The following is a 19,870-nucleotide window of genomic DNA, read 5'->3' as shown; positions in this document are numbered from 1 at the left end:
CGCTGTGAGGGTGCAAGAGCTTGTGAATTCGTTCATAAGTAATAGATTCTGCTTTAATGTCTTCTCAGTGTCTCCTCGGTTGGGCCGCCTAAGAGCTTCTGATATCCAAAGCCAATGCCTGTCTGAGGACGGTGTGGCCCGTTCCATCCTTTCTCATACAAGCATCCCAGTTGGAGGCTATGAAGCTTTCCTGCGTGAGCTTTAGATCTCAAAGCTGCCTCTCTGTATGATCAATGTGTTTAACCCCTGCATGCAGGTAGCTTTATGGATCCGCACTGTGAAAGCAAAAACATCTGGCCCCCTCATTGGACGTCAGTGTGACTCTAGGACAGCTAGGATCTATTGGCCTCATTAGCTAAAGAAGAAAGAGGGAAAGAGCGAGGGACGCCTAATTTCCCTTTCTTTCACAGTCTGGTTCTCCAAACACTGAAGCCCTGAAGCACGCTAAGCCTCTTACCTCTCTCCGTCTCTCTCTTTTTCCTTCTCAAACCGGTTCTGAAGTCTTTTCTGCTCCCCTTCACCCTAACCCACTTTAAAAGCTATTCTCCTCCAGCTCAATGCAAATAAGGCCATTTCATTTTACTATGCTGGCAGTACGTCTCCCACTAAAAGGAATGGGAAGCGGTGGCACACTCCATCTGTGCGCGGGATGTGGTACCTTTTAATGCCGTGGCTATTTTTCTTTTAGAGTATTACCACACTGAGCACTGAGGACTGTGAATATTTCCGAGGTACCGCTAGTGTATAAAACGTAGTTATAATCTGCAAATGGCCTTGAGTTCACATTCAATTTCATCTCCAGTTTGTGTGGCTTTAGAGGGTCATAAGAAAGTCTTGTTTTTTTTTTACCAGTGAAAAGAAAATATGATGCAAAGAACCGAATGAGTGCATGAAACTGCTGAGTCGACAGCTGAGTACTAGAAAGCATCTGAGGGAAAAATCGAATCCATCCCCTGTCCTTATATTTGTTCAATATTCTATCACAAATTAATTTTAGTAATGTAATCATTTTTAATATGAGGTAGTATGATATAATTCAGTTTTTTTGTGTGTGTGTATTTAGTAGATGCTTTTATCCAAAGCAACTTAAAGTGCATTCAGGCTAACATTTTTGTTTTACCTTACATGTGCTCCCTGGGAATCGAACCCACAACCTTGCGCTGCTAACGCAATGCTCTACCACTTGAGTCAAATATTATAGGCATATATTAATGCCTTATTCTGTCTAGATCCCTTGACCCAATACCTAAACTTAACAACTACCTTAATCACTATTAATAAGCAGCAAATTAGGAGATTAATTAATGAAAACTTTTAATTAATAATGAATACGTGTTCACTGCGTTCTAAAGTATTACCATGATTTTTTTAAATTGTACATATTTTTATGAATATGATATAAATTGTAATCCATTTTAAATGCTATACATTTTACTCCGATAAGAATAAATAACTAATTTAAAATAATGGGCAAAATGATGACAACCCGTGATAGACTAATTTGAAAATTAATTAGAACTTTTTAAACATTTCAGACATTAAAAAGTTGAGTAAACATTTATTAATTTAAATGTGTATCAAGCTTATAAAATATTAACTAACATATCCTTGGTGTGAAAATCTGAGCACCTGCAATAATAATATCATATAATGAGTATACTAAATTTGTTGAGAATTCAGCATGCTTTAGAAATTAATAATTTATGCAGCCCAATCTCATGAGAGGATTTTAATTTAAAAACAAGATGAAAAAAAATGTATATTTCATTGCTTTTGCATTCACTAACAAAACTTTAGCTTTCTCGCAAAAGTGTGTGGTTTTCCTAATAAAAACTATGCATTTGCTTGCAAAAAGTTTTGTGTTTTTAGAATCAAATAAGATGGCAAATCCACCCATAAACCCAAATGTCAGTGGACTGTAAACAGATCTCGTGCATCAAAAGTTCTGCACCAATTTGCTAAACTGAAAAACAGTTCTGAGCTGCTTTAGAGAATGTTAAGAGTATTGCATTCCACACCAGACTATAAATCTGATCAAGTGATCCGATCACAGAAAACACAGGTTTAAATGGGCCCTTTGCCAAAAGACATTAGATCAGTAGTTCCGTTGACATGATCAACACTGATTTGAGATTCCAAGCATGGATAAAAGTCCTTTAATTCCGCTTCCTCTGAGTGACAGGTGATGTACATTCCGAAAGGACAAAAAGAATGTGAGCCACTGATGTTGAATGCAGTGACGATGTCACACCTTCATTAATCTCCAGTGCCAGATCTTTGAGAAGTGCATGCTAAATCACTCTCATTGCCACCAGGGCATTGATTTCAAACTCATGTTCAGCCACTAGATGTGATTTAATATGGCAGTGTACACGTATGCAAGAGCAGCGTGCATTTATATTCAACACCAATGGTTCAACCAGCTGCATAGCCCTATTATAGCCCTGCCAATCCATGTAAACAAATTCAAGCTTTACCATGGCAGAGCTGCTAAACACAAATCCACAGGAGAATTCAAAAGGCACAGTGTGCAGAATGGGTATATTGCTTTTTGTTGATGTGTCTCAGACATGCTGCTCAACATCCAATTTCTTGTATCCATTTAGTCTTGCATAGCCTTTTGACTACAAAAAAAGTATGGGTCAAATACGAAAATAAGTTTTCAAGCATCAAGCATTTTAAACATACATTAGAATGTGTCCTGTTTAATATTATTTTTCAGAGCAAAAATGCTGGGCTAAATACAACCCAGCACTAGACAAACCCAGCGATGGGATTGTTTTAACCCAGCAGCTGGGTTACTGCCCAGAAGGTTGGGTTAAACGTTTAACCCAACTGTTGATTGAAAATAACACAATGCTGGGTTTGTCTGTATTTTACACAGCGCTGGGTTGTATTCAACCCATCATTTCTTAGAGTGAAAATGACTACAGTATCATACATTTTTACAGTGATCTACAGAAGATATCCAAAATGTCATTCATTGTAACAGTTTAAATCAAAAAATCTTATTAGGCTCATATTTAGAACAAGGATCGTTAGATGACATTAAAAGACGTTATTTAAGGATCATCGTTTAGCCACCAAAAATAATTTAACTCATTATTTTAAACATGAAAACCATGGTAACTTAGGATTCTTTGATGAATAAAAAGTTCATTGAATGGAATTTACTTGAAATGGCTGAACAAATCTTTTGTAACATTATAAATGTATTTACTGACACATTTGATCAGTTTGAAATAAAAGTAATAATTTATTTCAAAATAATAACAAAAAAGCTTACTTATCCCAAACGTTTGAATAGTAGTGAGTTGATAATTAAATGGCTTTTTATATTTAAGGATGAGTAATGGTCACACTTTTCAAAATTGCTTTATGTCTGAATCAAATGAATTCTAACAACATCTCTGTAGCTGCAGTAAACACAATCATTTCATTTATTGGAACAATACTAAAATCATAGACTTCAAAGCGGCTACAGAGCAAATCACCTGCTGGCTTGGTACATTCCCCTGCATTCCAGCACAAAAGAAGGCTTAGAAGTGTATATGAGGGATCCAACAATATACCTGCTTTTCCACACTTTTCCACACTTACCTGCTTTTATCTTTAAGTGACAGGTCACACTTGAAAATTCTGCCCCTTTCTCCTCTCCTCCTTCCATCTTTCCTTCACCTGTTAGTAGTTCACTATCAGTTTAGCAGCAGCACATCAGCATGTGACAGTGAATGATCATCTTAGATTTTTTTTTTTTGTAGCACCCAGAATCTTTGGTTAAATTCAAACACTAATCTTGAATCTTAAAGAGGAAGAGGAGTATCTGGGCATGTTGTTTACTCAAGGCTCCTGTGCTGTACATGCATAATAAACATTTCTTTTTATAAGAACTACACTAAATGACAGACTGGTAATATACACATATATATATATATAAACCTTTTCATTTTGACACTCAAATCATTATAAGGTACAAGTGGGTACCTAATAACTACATAATAACGGCTTTTTTCTTCATTATGATATATACATTTTTATTTCATAAATAGCAAGATAGAAGAGGTATATTCAAGTCCTTGCAGTTTTGTCTTGTATTACTGTAGACTTGAAACGAACGTCACATCACTGACCCAAATGAATAATCTTTTGTTTTCTTTGTTCTGAGCATATAATTCACCTTGCTTAGTCGAAGAACAGCTGCTTGAGGAACAGACTGCACATTGAGTAAAAGAACATTGAGAAAATCATCTGTTTCAAAAACAGATGTGGCTCTCGCTATAGAGTAGAACCTGCTGCTTTAGTGTTTGAGAACGAAGCAAAAGAGCATGATTATTTATGATCGTACATCTCAAAGTAACTTAATGGCTGGTGTGGCATTGGGAAATAATTGCATGGAGTTCCCAGGCTCAGCAGGCTGACAAAGTGGGCAGTTTTGCAGATTGGCATGGATGAAAGATATGAGAGACCCATTAACCTTGTTATGTCGCTATGAGCCGAGGAACCTCTTTCACTATCTTAAGCTCTCATCACTTACAGGCCCTCGGGGAACCTGCAACTAATTAACCTTGTGGAGACAGGCTCTGTTGTAGTGGGCTAAGGAGAGAATATTAAGAAATCTTTCAGAGGGCCATTAGCAATGAGATTAACATATCCAACTTTCAAGTGGATTTTTGACACAAAACCAATATTTGTTCGAACACACAACACAAGTGATCCCCCTTCTCTGAATTCAAAGTGACACAACGGTTTAGAGAAAAGCAGCACTCTTGGGGGCAGCTGTTTGGAAAGCTCCGCCACAGTATATATATATATATATATATATATATATATATATATATATATATATATATATATATATATATATATATATATATATATATATATATATATATATATATATATATATTAGGGGTGTAACGGTTCACAAAATTCACGGTTCGGTTCGATACGATACACTGATGTCACGGTTCGGTTCGGTTCGGTTCGATACGTTTTAGATACAGCAAAATGTAAAAACATCTCAACTTTTCAGAATGCCGCAAGCGCACCGCGGGTCATGTGACAAGAACCAACCAATCAGCTTCATCCTTTCCCGTAACAACGTTGAGAGCTCAGCCAAGATGAAGGAACAGCTGATCATAGTTGTATATGGATTGCAATTTTGAAATAAATTCAGTAGCAGAGCTACTGCAAGCGATTTTTAGAGCTGCAAATCCATTTATCCTTCGCTGAAATTTCCGCGTCTCATGGAGAGAGCACGTCATTGTTGCTTAGCAAAGACAGACGCCTCATGAGCGCTTCTGCCCGAGCGCTTTGGAAAGGAGGAGAAAGACGCGCTTAGCGTTTTCCATGCGTTTTTAGGCACGATATGTGAACGGCCCCTAAGGCGCTCGCTCACTCAGCACGCGCTGAAGGCTCGTTGCAAAATGTCTAATGCATTTAACAGACCAGAAATATAAGATCCTAAAATAACCAACAGGTCTGGTGTTTGGGTTGGATTCCCTGTAAGCTATAGTGTCTAAATGCTGCAGGGATAGTTTGCTGCGTGCATGTTTCTCCTTTTTTTCGTCTTTTCCCAGATAGTACTGACGCATATATCCCAGATATTCCCGCTGTTTTTTTTTTGTTTTTTTTTTGTAATCCCGCTGGTGTACCCTGTCATGTTGCAGATGCGACATACCGTTGTTTATTTATCCACCACTCTCTTGCCATCACCATTATAGCTTAAAGGGAATCCAAAGTGCACCCAAACACCAGACCTGTTGGTTATTGGAGGATCTTCTCATTTCTAGTCTGTTAAACGCATTGGCTATTTTGCAACGAGCCTTCAGCGTGTACTGAGTGAGCGAGCGCCTGCTGAGTAGCCTAACATAAACATATAAGATGGTGTTTTTTTCTTCTTCGGGAGTGTCAGGGGCGTTGCCTGTTACGTTGTTTGGGTTATTGGGCTACCTTGTTGAACGCATATCATTATATTTCTTTCTCTCTCTTTTTTTTTTTTTTCAAATATAATTAATTACTCCAACGAACCGTTCGGTATACATAATGCGTACCGCGTACCGAACCGAAAGCGTCGTACCGAACGGTTCAATACGAATACGCGTATCGTTACACCCCTAATATATATATATATATATATATATATATATATATATATAAAAACTTAATATGAAATATTTTAGCTTAGACACCAATGTGTGATCATTTATTTTTAAATCATGAATTTCTGAAGGCAGTGTTTAGTATTTGAATAAATTACAAATGTGAAGGCTGGCCAGTTATTGAATAAAATTGTGGATAGTTTGATGACTGCTCTCTATAAATCCTGATAACAGACTGAAAGCAGTTATTTTTGACAAGTAAAAGTTGCTGCTTTAAACGTTTGTTAGAAACACAACAAACCATTTTTTTGGCTTTTAGACATGGTTTTAGGGTTTATTTTAGTGTCCTGGTTACACATATCTTCTTAAAGAGGTAATAACAGTGAACTATGCATAATAACGTGCAACTAAACCTAAAGCAAACCCAAATCCTTTTTTAAATGTGCATCGGTAATATGGTGTATTAGTGGTTATATAGACATACAACTAGATTGTGTACATATTTATTTATATGTAATGGAAATTAGTCTTATATTTTTATGTACTTTTTCATTCTAATGCTGTTATTAATATAGTAAATACTTTTTTTTCTGAGTCTGAGTTAACCAAGTAAATTGCTTCACTATGATGAGAATGGTGGTGGTGGGTAACAAATCTTTTTTTAAGGGACAGCTGTGACATTGTGTGAAGGTTGGGCAGAGGGGTGACAGGATGGAGCATGTTCACAGACCTTCTGGGGCTCATGCATAATGCTCTTTGTGTTTAAGGCACAGGTTGGCCAGGCGGAGGAGAGTGGCGGAAAGATGGAGGTGATGGCAGGGGCGACTCTTCCAGAATCTCAAGCAGCTTCCTCTTCCCCTTCCCTCTTTTTTTGGAAACGGCCAAGTTCGTAAATGTACCCTGTTTTCTGTGGCAGCAGAATAGAGGCGAACGAACGTCTCCCCTGGGCGCTATTTTAGCTCATGTTCATTTCGCTGTCTTTTCCCTCCGCTCACTGTTGTCGAGTCTGATGCATTAACTTGCAATCTTCTGAAAGCGAGGCTGAAAAAAAAATGACTGTTTTGACACAATCTTAATAGTCATTTTCACGCAAGATTACATTCTCTGCGTATTGTGAGTCGCTGTGTCAAAAGAGCAGACTATAAAATAGGAAAACTAATAAATCTGTGTACGATTCAGCAAATTCTAATTCATTTTTGCTCATCTAGACCCAAAAACAATTATATTCTAATTACGGTTTCGTACAGTACATTTTTTCCGCAATGATTATATAGAGCCAGGACAGACGGAAATAAAGAAATTCATGTGGTGCAATCATTCTGAAATTCATCATCGGTTTCTGGCATGTATAATGGACTATAAAATATTCTTAAAACATAATTATAGTATTTTATTATATAATGTCACGTAGGCCATTAGCCTGTGCTCCTACATTTATAACCACATGAATAATTAATTATCAGCCCTTTTATCCCAGAAGTTGTTTTTCCCCGGCGAGCAAATTATACTAGATTTCAACAAAAGGACCCAAACAGAGGCTAGGTTGATCTTATATGTCTAGATCTCATGCAAATGGCCAAAACTGAATCTTGCAAGGGATGCAGTTAACAGACAGGCCTACAGGTGCACCCCGGGCTGAGAGCTCCTATCATGAGGAGGGAGATCGGACATGCCCAGGGCTGTGTTGCGAAGGACTCATCTTTGGAGGTAAGTATCCAGCACTGCAGCCCAGTCATGACCCATGAATGCATGATGAGCATTCTCCAAGAAGAGTGGCGGAAGATAAATTAAAGGAGTAGGAGACTATGCAGTCCTTGATGTAAATCAGAGGCCATTAGGAATTCATTAAACACTCTCCAGAATATAGAACTGAAATATGACTCCATGCATGAGAGGGTATTAAAAGAAAGTTCATGGGTGGTATAAAAGACGGCAGCAGGTAAAAGGTCAGGCTGTTAAACTAGATAGAAAGATGGACGGCTGCATAGATGTGATAAAATCAAGTTGTAGTGTAAATGCTGTCAGTGTTCAATATATTGGATTCCTCAACAATCGTATTGGTCCTGTTTGATTGAGTTAGTAAATAATTAATTCAGACTAAAAAGGTACATTCTATATATGTGTAGTATGAATGTAATCCCATGGCCTCATGGGATAGTAAAGTATCCATTAGATGTGCACTCAAGAATCCCCCTGGAAATAAAGTCATCTGGGTACTTTTTGCTGTTTTGTGAATACTATGAATGTTTTACACCTACTGTATCCACCTTTTTTTCTGAGTAACTGAAGAGGATTATGATGGATTCTAACTTCTGTTTGGAAGCTGTCGCATATTAGTCTCCATAGAAATCGATGTTAAACTGAATAAATCAAACTACTTAATTAAATATAACTTTTAAATAAAGAGGGTTAAGCTGTGCTGCTGAAGTTAAAATACTATGTTTGAAATTATAAAATAGCGTGTGCTCTTATCGTTTTGTGGGCAAAATCCCTAGAATTTCATCCCGATTGGGAGATACAGTATTGTTCAAAATAATAGCAGTACAATGTGACTAACCAGAATAATCAAGGTTTTTAGTATATTTTTTATTGCTACGTGGCAAACAAGTTACCAGTAGGTTCAGTAGATTGTCAGAAAACAAACAAGACCCAGCATTCATGATATGCACGCTCTTAAGGCTGTGCAATTGGGCAATTAGTTGAAAGGGGTGTGTTCAAAAAAATAGCAGTGTCTACCTTTGACTGTACAAACTCAAAACTATTTTGTACAAACATTTTTTTTTTTCTGGGATTTAGCAATCCTGTGAATCACTAAACTAATATTTAGTTGTATGACCACAGTTTTTTAAAACTGCTTGACATCTGTGTGGCATGGAGTCAACCAACTTGTGGCACCTCTCAGCTGATATTCCACTCCATGATTCTTTAACAACATTCCACAATTCATTCACATTTCTTGGTTTTGCTTCAGAAACAGCATTTTTGATATCACCCCACAAGTTCTCAATTGGATTAAGGTCTGGAGATTGGGCTGGCCACTCCATAACATTAATTTTGTTGGTTTGGAACCAAGACTTTGCCCGTTTACTAGTGTGTTTTGGGTCATTGTCTTGTTGAAACAACCATTTCAAGGGCATGTCCTCTTCAGCATAGGGCAACATGACCTCTTTAAGTATTTTAACATATGCAAACTGATCCATGATCCCTGGTATGCGATAAATAGGCCCAACACCATAGTAGGAGAAACATGCCCATATCATGATGCTTGCACCTCCATGCTTCACTGTCTTCACTGTGTACTGTGGCTTGAATTCAGAGTTTGGGGGTCGTCTCACAAACTGCCTGTGGCCCTTGGACCCAAAAAGAACAATTTTACTCTCATCAGTCCACAAAATGTTCCTCCATTTCTCTTTAGGCCAGTTGATGTGTTCTTTGGCAAATTGTAACCTCTTCTGCACATGCCTTTTTTTTAACAGAGGGACTTTGCGGGGGATTCTTGAAAATAGATTAGCTTCACACAGACGTCTTCTAACTGTCACAGTACTTACAGGTAACTCCAGACTGTCTTTGATCATCCTGGAGGTGATCATTGGCTGAGCCTTTGCCATTCTGGTTATTCTTCTATCCATTTTGATGGTTGTCTTCCGTTTTCTTCCACGTCTCTCTGGTTTTGCTCTCCATTTTAAGGCATTGGAGATCATTTTAGCTGAACAGCCTATCATTTTTTGCACCTCTTTATAGGTTTTCCCCTCTCTAATCAACTTTTTAATCAAAGTACGCTGTTCTTCTGAACAATGTCTTGAACGACCCATTTTCCTCAGCTTTCAAATGCATGTTCAACAAGTGTTGGCTTCATCCTTAAATAGGGGCCACCTGATTCACACCTGTTTCTTCACAAAATTGATGACCTCAGTGATTGAATGCCACACTGCTATTTTTTTGAACACACCGCTTTCAACTAATTCAACTAATTGCCCAATTGCACAGCCTTAAGAGCGTGCATATCATGAATGCTGGGTCTCATTTGTTTTCTGAGAATCTACTGAACCTACTGGTAACTTGTTTGCCACGTAGCAATAAAAAAATATACAAAAAACCTTGATTATTCTGGTTAGTCACATTGTACTGCTATTATTTTGAACAATACTGTATATGTAGGATTTATTTTTTTTATAGGTCTAACTTTATATTATTGGCCTGGAAAAGATGTTAAATTGACTAGAAACACAAAAGACCGGAAATGTAAAGCATCATTCCAGTATGAGTCAAGCAAAAAAAGGTGGATGGTATGTGATTTAGAGGCAACTATTGTCTTTATTAGCATGTCATTGAAACACTCAATTAACTGTTTCATTTTGTTTCATGCAATAACGAAACAAGGTTTATTTTGTTTGTATGACACTCAAATAGAAATAATATTGCTTATTGACAATATTGAATTCTCATTTTTGATTCTTACTGTGTCCCCTCCTCTGCTCTGCTGGTACTATTTCAGACAGGCTTTCTTCCAGTTGCACCATACAGCACAGTCTGAATTCTGCAAATTAAATTCCATTGCAGCTCCATTATTTTGAGCCGTTTGTTTGTGCATGTCCGCATGTCGAAGCACTGTCTGAGCTGCATTCATATAGATATCAACATCACCATTAAGCTCAATGTGCTTCTGCAAGTATGACCACAGTTACTTTCATTCTCTCTCTTTGTTCACTGTGGTCCGTGTCTTAGAATCTTCTCATCCAAGCTTTCGCTAAAATCAAACTATTAACTGAAACCACTCTAAAAACCCAACCCGATCTCACAGCAATTTGTACATTTTTCACAAGGTGGATTATTCGTACGAATTCGTACGACCACACTCGTACATATTCATACGATTGTTGCCAAATCGTACGTATTTTACGAGTTGCACAATTCGTATGAGTTTGCATGAATGACATACACCTAACATCGCCCCTAAACCTAACCGTCACTGGGGTTTAAGGTTAACTTGGGAGTAAGGTCGTACCAATTCGTTCAAATAAGCCTCCTCGTAAAATACGTACGAATTGGCCGTGAGATAGCGTTTCTTTTTGACTCACCAATTTTAGCTCATGTTTTGAATATATGATTCTGTACTGTATTTGCATGACTGATGTTGGTTAATGGCAAATATTAGGCCTTTCTGTCCCATGGACGCCATCATTTGCATATTTTGCATAAACATAACTTAAATAATTTTTTGTGACTTATTTAATACTTATTTAATATTTATTTAATAGTATTTTTTTATTTTATTTTTTGACAAAGTTTTTAATTTTATTATTAAAGATAAGCTTAACAGGCCTATAAAGCACTCTTGGGACAATAAATGTTGAAAACACTTGTGGAAAAAAATGATTCCCTCAAACGCAAAGGTAGTCGAATGGTAGGCTACTGAAAATAAATAAATGCAAAAAAAAAATCTCTTTTGACTTTTATCTTTGGATGCTCATATGAACCAACGGCTTCATTTTACTTACACAGCATTTAATGAGCTGTGGCTTTGGTATTCTGAGCAGTCCCAGAGTGGATGCACTTTTGTGTGTTTTGATGATTAGAAAGGTTCTAGAAATAGCTCCACTATATCAAACGGGAGAATAAAGCCACTGCTGCCTTCTTGGCAGAGAGGTCTGCTGCTTTCGGAAGAAAACTGCGGAGGTGATTGTGAATGGGCCTATTGTTTTTCGAAATGAAAGCGGACACATCCAACGCTCCGGTACTCAGGCAAAAACAAGCCTTCTTCACCTTCGACTCTCCCCCTCAGATGTGCGGCAGCGTGTGTCCCTTGCGCCCCTTCACCTAAGAAAACACAGAGAGATGTCACAACCTGAAAAAAACAAGTACGGAAGAGAGAAGTAGAGAGAAAAGGCCTTGATAATTAAGACACCAGCTGTCACGGTTTGTTCTGGAACCCACCAAGGTGGTGTTTAATGTGACAGAGGATTGACGGTGAGCCCACAGCGGCCGCTGAGCGCTGAGTGGTAAGTGGGTGTATATGCGCAGAGATCCAGCTGAGTATATGTTCTTGATGCTGTCATTATATTACCAAAGAACATTCTTGTACATGTTGGTGTTATTAAACAAAAAACCTGTGGGGGGAAAAAAAAATCTTTTTTTTTTATTATTATTTTTTTTTTTTACCTTCGAGATAACAAGCGCATTAGTAGAGGAGCAACGCACTTCTCTCAGCCAACATCCCATACGTATAATTTCTTGAAATATAGCATCTGCATTTCTCCAGAGCAGATTTTCCTCATTGAAATTCTCCAAGTGTCACACAGCATTTAATGGGCGTCTTGATGATTACAGATTGGAGGCTGGGAGTTCCCCAGGTGTGTAATTGCATTTCTTCTTTTCTTTGCTCTATACTGTGGAGGAGTTTGAATTAAAACAGAATCCATTAAAAAAATAAGGGCGAAAGCCTCTTTGTTTAATCATTTTTTTTATTATTTCTAGCCCACTCTCCTATACAGCCTTCTGTTTTTCCAAGTCATATTTTTTTATTTGTTTATATTTTTGTAGATTTAAGAGGTTTGGGTGAACTGGTCTGAAGAATATGGTACTGTTCCCTCCCACTGTTTATGACAGTTATTCCCAGAGGAACGCAACTCATTTTTGGAAGCATGTAGTGTAGAGATGGGGCCATCTCATCTCAGTCTGCAGAAACTCCTCTGGGGCTAAATACATTGTCATGTACCCTCCAGCTGACCTTCCCCAGGTCTCTGTCTACTCTTCTCTTCTCTTTTAGCACGGCAAGCGTGAACTTCCATCGGGAATCCTAAGTGCAGGCTAGAATATTCAGTCAGGTTCCGACCCCTGTGACAAAATAGAGTTCAGGCCATAGTTTATATTAAATAGACAATAACAAGAGATAAATAAAAACTAAAAGAAAAGACCAAACTGAATTTGAACATTTGAACCTTAACTTCACTTCAGTGCATTAAGACACTTAAGATATATTTAAAATGTATACATATCTATCAAAACCTATGATTAAAACCTAGAATAGGTTAAAACCTATAGGTTATATTAGGTTTGAACCTGTATACTCTTAAAAATAAAGATGTTTCATTATTCAGTAGAAAAACCTTTTTGTCTAAATGGTTCCATAATGAACCTTTTAACATCAGAAGGTTCTTTGTGGTGAAAGAAAGTTCTTCAGATTGTACAAGAAAGAGATGGTTCTTTAAAGAACCATTGACTTATTGGTTCTTTGTGGAACCAAAAATGGTTATTTTATGGCATCGCTGTGAAGAACCTTTCAAGCACCTTGATTTTTAATAGTGTATTCAATAATAAGATATATTGTTCAAAATCAGAAAAAAAAAAAGTATTTGGAAATCTGGTGAAAGTGAATGTGATGAATTGCACCAGTGGTTCTCTGATAGAATACTTGTGACCTTGGGACCAGTTGTACAATTAATAATAAGTGAAGAAAAGGCCATCAGCTTTTGTTTGATATTTTGTTATCTTATGCAATGATAGTCATGCATTTGCAGTGCATCAGTATTAGTGACAGATCTTTTATTTCACTAGCCCATCATTTTTGTATGTAGATTTTGTAAGTAGCTTTCTTGAAGCATCTTGGAGACATTTCCACAGTTCTTCTGGATTGAGATTCTGGATTGAGTCTGTCTCAGTTTGTTCAGTTTCTTCATGTTATTCCAGACGGCAAGTGTGATTTCACCCAAGTACAACATGTTCCTGGATCAACATCCTTGTTGGTCCTGGAACAGCATTCCAATCAACCAACCAGAATTGAGATAAAACCTTTAAAAAAATATGTGTTTTAGGCTTACAATCAGGTATAGGTGCTTCTACACCCTTGTTAATCAGCCATCATTTCCCACTGATTTTTCGGATTAAATATGGGTAGGGTTAGGTTTAGGGGTAGGGATAGGGTTAAGTTTATATTTTTGGAAAATAATGTTGATCCAGGATCATCAAATGATGTTGATCCAGAAACATGTCTTGGCAAAATCACAAAGACCTATTCCAGATAGACTGGATGATGATAATTATAGATATTCTCTGTGTGGATCACTGGCTGTTGTCAAACTCCTTGTGCAAGCAACAATCTCACAGGATTATTACAATTAATGGCAAAAGGACAAACTAAAGCAAGAAAGATAGAAATAAAGTCTGTTACAAACTTAAATCTAAGAGTTTTCTTTTTAGAGAACAGCTGAAGCCAAGAACATCTGTGCTTATCTGTGCTATTCACCCTGCAGATAAGAGACTCCTTTGCAGTGGTGGACTCAGGTGCACAGGAACAGTACACTCTAGATTTTCATCATCTCTGTAGGCAGACCTCAGGCCGTGCCCATTTAAAGGGCATTCTGGTATGCAGACATTCTGGAGGAAACTAGTAACAGCATGTGTCATCAGTTTTGTTGTTGTTTGCCACACAAAGACTGTTTGATCATCTCCAAATGGCACAATTACTCGAGGGAATTTGAATTTTGAGTCATCTTGAGTTATAAAATTTTAATAACAAAAGCATTATTTTCTTTTATACCTATTATACCTTATACCTACTCTGGTTCCTACCTTAATCTCCATTTTCCTTTTAAAAAATGTCTAATAGAAAAGAGACTACTTCCTTACAGGGAATAGAATGACCACTTCAGGATAGACCTCATCTCATATCTCTTGGATTAGCACAGTAGCAAGCGTCAGGAATCCTTTAGTACATGGATTAGCCTAGTCTTTACAGGCAGACGTTAACTTGCTATCAACAAAGATTTGTCATTTTATGTACATGAGGAAATCTATGTGGAATCACATGCAGTACTAAGACCTGGGATAAGCTGCTAAGCTAAGTGAGATAAGCAAGCAGTAGTTCACTGAAGCTCATTTAATTTATATCATATTGCCTGATTCCTTACTTTCTGTCTTTTGTCTTTGAAAAGAAAAGTTTGCAGCTGATGTAGTCATCAAAGAACATGTCTGAATATTAGGCCTTTAAATTACAAACTGCATAATGGCTAGTCAAATGTAGCCACTTACATTTTTCAACACAACAGTAAACACAGACCTGCTTTTTTAAGACTGGTGCTGTTGACAGCATGAAAAGTCATTTAATCAAAACGGTTGGACTTCTTTCTTCTGTGGAACTCAAATGGAGTTATTTATAGCACTCCAAGCTACTTTTTTTGAATACAATGAAAGTGAATGGGGACCGTGGTTGTCAAGCAATATTAAAAATAAGTAATTACATATCGTGCTGTTCCACTTCTTTAAACAAAAATATTATATGGCACCATAAGACTCTGAATATAGAAACATTTTAATTCTTATATTTACAGCCTCTGATCTCCATTTTCAGTGCATGGAAAAGAGCAGAAACAACAACAACAACAACTAAAACCTAGGTTCTTGGTTTGGAATGGCATGAAGATGAGGAAATAATGACAGAATAGTTATTTCTGAGTGCTGACTGTACAGACTATTATTGCTGTTCAGTATATCCCAGCTGAGGAATAAAAAACATTTTAAACCAGCCTATGCTGGTTTGTTTGTCTTATAGTTGGTCTCCCAGTCCGGTTATACTGGTCTTTTAATTGGTTTTAGAAAAGTTTTGGGCACTTTTCAGCAGGCTGGCCTAAGAGACCAGCTTTAGTTGATGAATTTGTAATGTTTAACCTCATTAAATGGGATTGCATTAGTTTTAAAACACACCTGCTGTTTCTTCTGGTCTGCTTTTGTGCACAATAAAACAATTAACCGACCACTATTTCTCAGAATGATTACAGTGCATGCAGAAAAATGTTATATAATAAAAATGTACTCTCATACATTCCTAAAGGGATATGGTGATGGTAAAAAAAGATGGGAGAAAAAAATCTATTTCAGAGCATTTACATTCTGTTGCAAAAGAATTGTGTTTCCCGAGAAACTTTGTGGAAAACTTTTTCAATGGCAATAATAAATAATACAACTATTATTGATTTATGTTTTTAAATACTTTTAAAATAGTTATTACTACAAAAAAAAATATAACAAATCATGTTTAATTCAGTGTGTTACCTGCCCTTTCTTTGCAATTATTTGTGAAATTTATTAGCAATTTCTGAATGAAAAAAGTTTCATCACCATTTCTTTTTTTCAGTATGGGAGGAAAAACCTTCATGAGCAAATGGAAACTTTTTTAGAGAATGCAATACTTTTGTGGTAACACCCAAATGTTTTGCAAGAGAATGCAAATTGTCTTGGGAAATTGCAATACCACCCCTAGTAAAAAAAATAAAAAAAATAAAATAATAAAATGTATTTGAAATATATTTATTTCATGCTAAAAACATTTACTTAATACAACTACCCTGCAATTGTACTAAGCTGGTATACTTAAAGTCTTTGTGTAATTGTGCAAACGTGGTGCTGAATTCCAACAAGATATTTTGAACTACTGGAAGAGTAGTGGAAGTACTGCTCATTACAGTTATATTAAAACGCATTTTAGGCCTAATATTAAGAATGTGCACAAGTACAATACTCTTAATAAAGTTTAATTATTTCTATAAAGTATCATTAAGTCTTGAGCAATATGTCGGTAAACATGTTGAAAATATTTGAATTATATGAAATAAATGTATTTTGAATATATTACTTTTTTACTAGGGTCTGCAAGAGACTCCAACTGTTTTATGAGCAAACGCAAATGTTTAGCAAAAGTTGCTCAGGTGAATGCAATACTTCTGCAAGAGAATGCAAATGTTTTACAAGAGAAATGCAGTTTCTTGGGATAATGCTATACTTTTGCGAGAGTATGCAAAAGCTCTGTAGGTGAACGCAAAAGCATTGAAATATATTTTCTCCTCCAATCTCAAATTTTTTCCCCTTAGGGACTCAGTACCCTCCTGACTCCAATAAAAGGCTTCCGATAAATGCATAGTCAGACTTGTATACACTGTATTCTAACCACATGCTGTTTTAAAAAAAGATTTAAGCCATTTTTCAATGAAGTAAGATCCAACAGGCATTGTGCTTGTGTTTTTGGAGGGCTATAACACATCCAGACACAGTGTTGATAGTCACTGAGGGACACTGCTAAATGAATCTGGAGTCGATGGCAGAAGCTCCATAATGCTGCCAAATGTGAGCGTGGACGTTGAGAGACTGGCCTTTCAGACCTGAGCCACATGTGTGGATGCTTGTAGCCATTCGCCTTCAGTCTGTCTGTGCCGAAAATGGCTTCTGACCTGGTCATGGGGAAAAGTGTGAGTGAATCTTTGCAATAGCTGTAACGGTGAATAGAGGTGAACCACAACTCTTTATTCGGCTAACCTGATTACACCGTTTCCTTGCGCCGACAGACACTCTATGTAATCTAAAAGAAACACCTGTGCCTTGCTGCGATGCAAATAAATGGAGCACTAAAGAGCTGGAGATGGACCAATAGGATTTGAGGAGGCTACTTGCTCAAAGATGACCTCTAGGGATTCCAGAACCCAGTTCTGCTCGGCCAACAATGGCTTCAAAGGCTCTTTCGCCACCGGGTTCTCTCGGAATGTAGACGTTGTCTTAATCAGTGTGCTGTGAAGGTGATGAAGACAAGGATGAATTTTGTAGACATAAAAGAAAGAACAACAAAGCAAAACATCACACAGGCGCGACGATCAGTACTCACAGTCTTCCTATGCATCTTAAAACCCTGTTATTGAGCGAGAGGAGCCTGCTTCCTCCAGAGAGACTCTTAGATCAGGTAACGGGAGTCTTGGTCATGGCCATTTGATCCTGTCTAGTCTAGTCTAATGTAGCCCTGGGTAGCGAGACAAAGATCTATGGTAGTCCCGATGAGTTTAAAGAGCCCTGCCCTACCTGATCATAGTCCTCTGAGCTGTCTGAGCACAAGATTAACACTCTGTCTCGGCTAAGTGCACTTTGTCACCGTGCTGAAAAGAGGAAAAGGAAGGCAGGCAGCAGTACGCCATAAACATGTTTTATTGCATCGCACAGAGGCACATCTACAGACTGCATGGTTTTAATCAATGGCCACTGTGCCGGCACCCATACAAAGTATTAGGAATAAGACGGTTGCATTGTAGGCTGGTTTGTTCAGTAGAAATAGATGGAAGATTTTGAGTTTCAGCTGCAATGTTGCATTTGGTTTGTTTTTGAAAGAAGTCTCTTCTTATGCTCACCAAAGGCTGCCATTACTCCAGTCTTCAGATTGTTCAGAAATCATCCTAATAGTCTGATCTGGTGCTCGAGAAACATTTCTAATTATCATTTCTAATATCTAATTATGTTAATGTTTTGATACATTGTATACTTTATATATTGACTGTGGCAGAGAAACAGTGTGATAAACGGCTGTAGCAGAGGACAGGAAACAGTGAGATGATATAATGGAAACGCATCTGTAAAAGTCAGGGTTTAGGATACAATGAAAAATACATATAAGTCAGGTAGAGGATACACTTCAAAGTCTCCTCAAAGACAGGAAGATCGCAGCACATAAAACTTTCATAAGCACTTTAAAACTTCGATTAAAAAAGGCCAGCAAAACAAAAAAGAAGCTCTTAGATGATAACGTGTCATATGTAACTTAAACAACATTTTTCCAGCAAATACCTGAAATATGTATAGTTGGATCAGAGTCCACCGATGCCGTCCTATGTCCATCTCTCTCCGAGGCTGGCACATTTCGATAGCATCTCATGAATTATAAAACAGTGGAACGAAGGCAATAGTTTTTCTCTGTGTTTTATTAATTCTCAAATCCCTGACCATGTTCAATAACCCGGGATCTATTCCGTAGGCGAGACTTTGAGAGAGAGAGAGAGAGAGAGAGAGAGAGAGAGAGAGAGAGAGAGAGAAAGCTTTTGAAACCTGCTTGAGGGGTGCAGGAATACATTGGGGATGTTTGTGTGGCTGTCCTGTCAAAGGCAATAGATTTGCACCTGTAACTTCTGGTACAAGAGCCTCTGGAACAATTAGAGCACAGCAACATTGATTGAGATTTAGGGAGCCAGGGAGTCTGTTGATCACACCTGTAATTGCTGCAAGGGGGATTTTATTAAGCTGTTCAGACATTTCGGAGCCAAGATTCAAAACTGTTAGTTTGCAATGAAACTTACACTCTTCCGAAGAAAAAAACGACAACAGCAACCAAGCACCAAGGCTTCACATTTGAGTGGCTCAGCATGTAGAAGAATGAAAGGTGGTTTATTGTGCAAAGTGCAAGGAAATGAATTCAAATTTGTGCATATTTGGACTCAGGATTATGGATGTTTCCAATGCACAATTTATTCAATTGCAAATTGAGGCTCCGATTGAAAAGTAGAAAGTCTGAGCATAATAAATATCCAATTAGACTGAGTTTGTGTAAAATATCCAATATCTTATGTATATGCAAATCCTGTCAGTGGAAAGCTTATTTCTGTTGATGACAGCATATTTAAATGTATTTGTGGGAAAAAATAAATAAATAAGTAACAGAGAGGGTCAGCTTTCTATAACTCTAAAGCCCAGGATCGTATCATGCATTTTTAACGGGTTAGTGATACGGTTAGAATTTCACAGGGCTGAACACCTCACACACGTTTTATTTTGATTGAGAGTTACAAATGTACCAAACGACTGACTCAAGTGGTGAGGAAAACAAACTTGAGATTGTACTCTCTGTTCCTAGTGGAACTGTAGTAGGAGTGTGTCTGTAAAAAAAATAATAAATGCATAAATAAATAAGACCCATATTTACTGCCTAGAATTAATTTTTAAAGGCACTTTTTGTGTATCATTAAAAC

This window comes from Carassius gibelio, chromosome B11 (assembly GCF_023724105.1).
Source record: "Carassius gibelio isolate Cgi1373 ecotype wild population from Czech Republic chromosome B11, carGib1.2-hapl.c, whole genome shotgun sequence".
In the NCBI taxonomy this organism is placed as follows: domain Eukaryota; kingdom Metazoa; phylum Chordata; class Actinopteri; order Cypriniformes; family Cyprinidae; genus Carassius; species Carassius gibelio.
The sequence above is the reverse complement of the archived record's forward strand: the minus strand, read 5'-3'. Positions refer to the sequence as shown.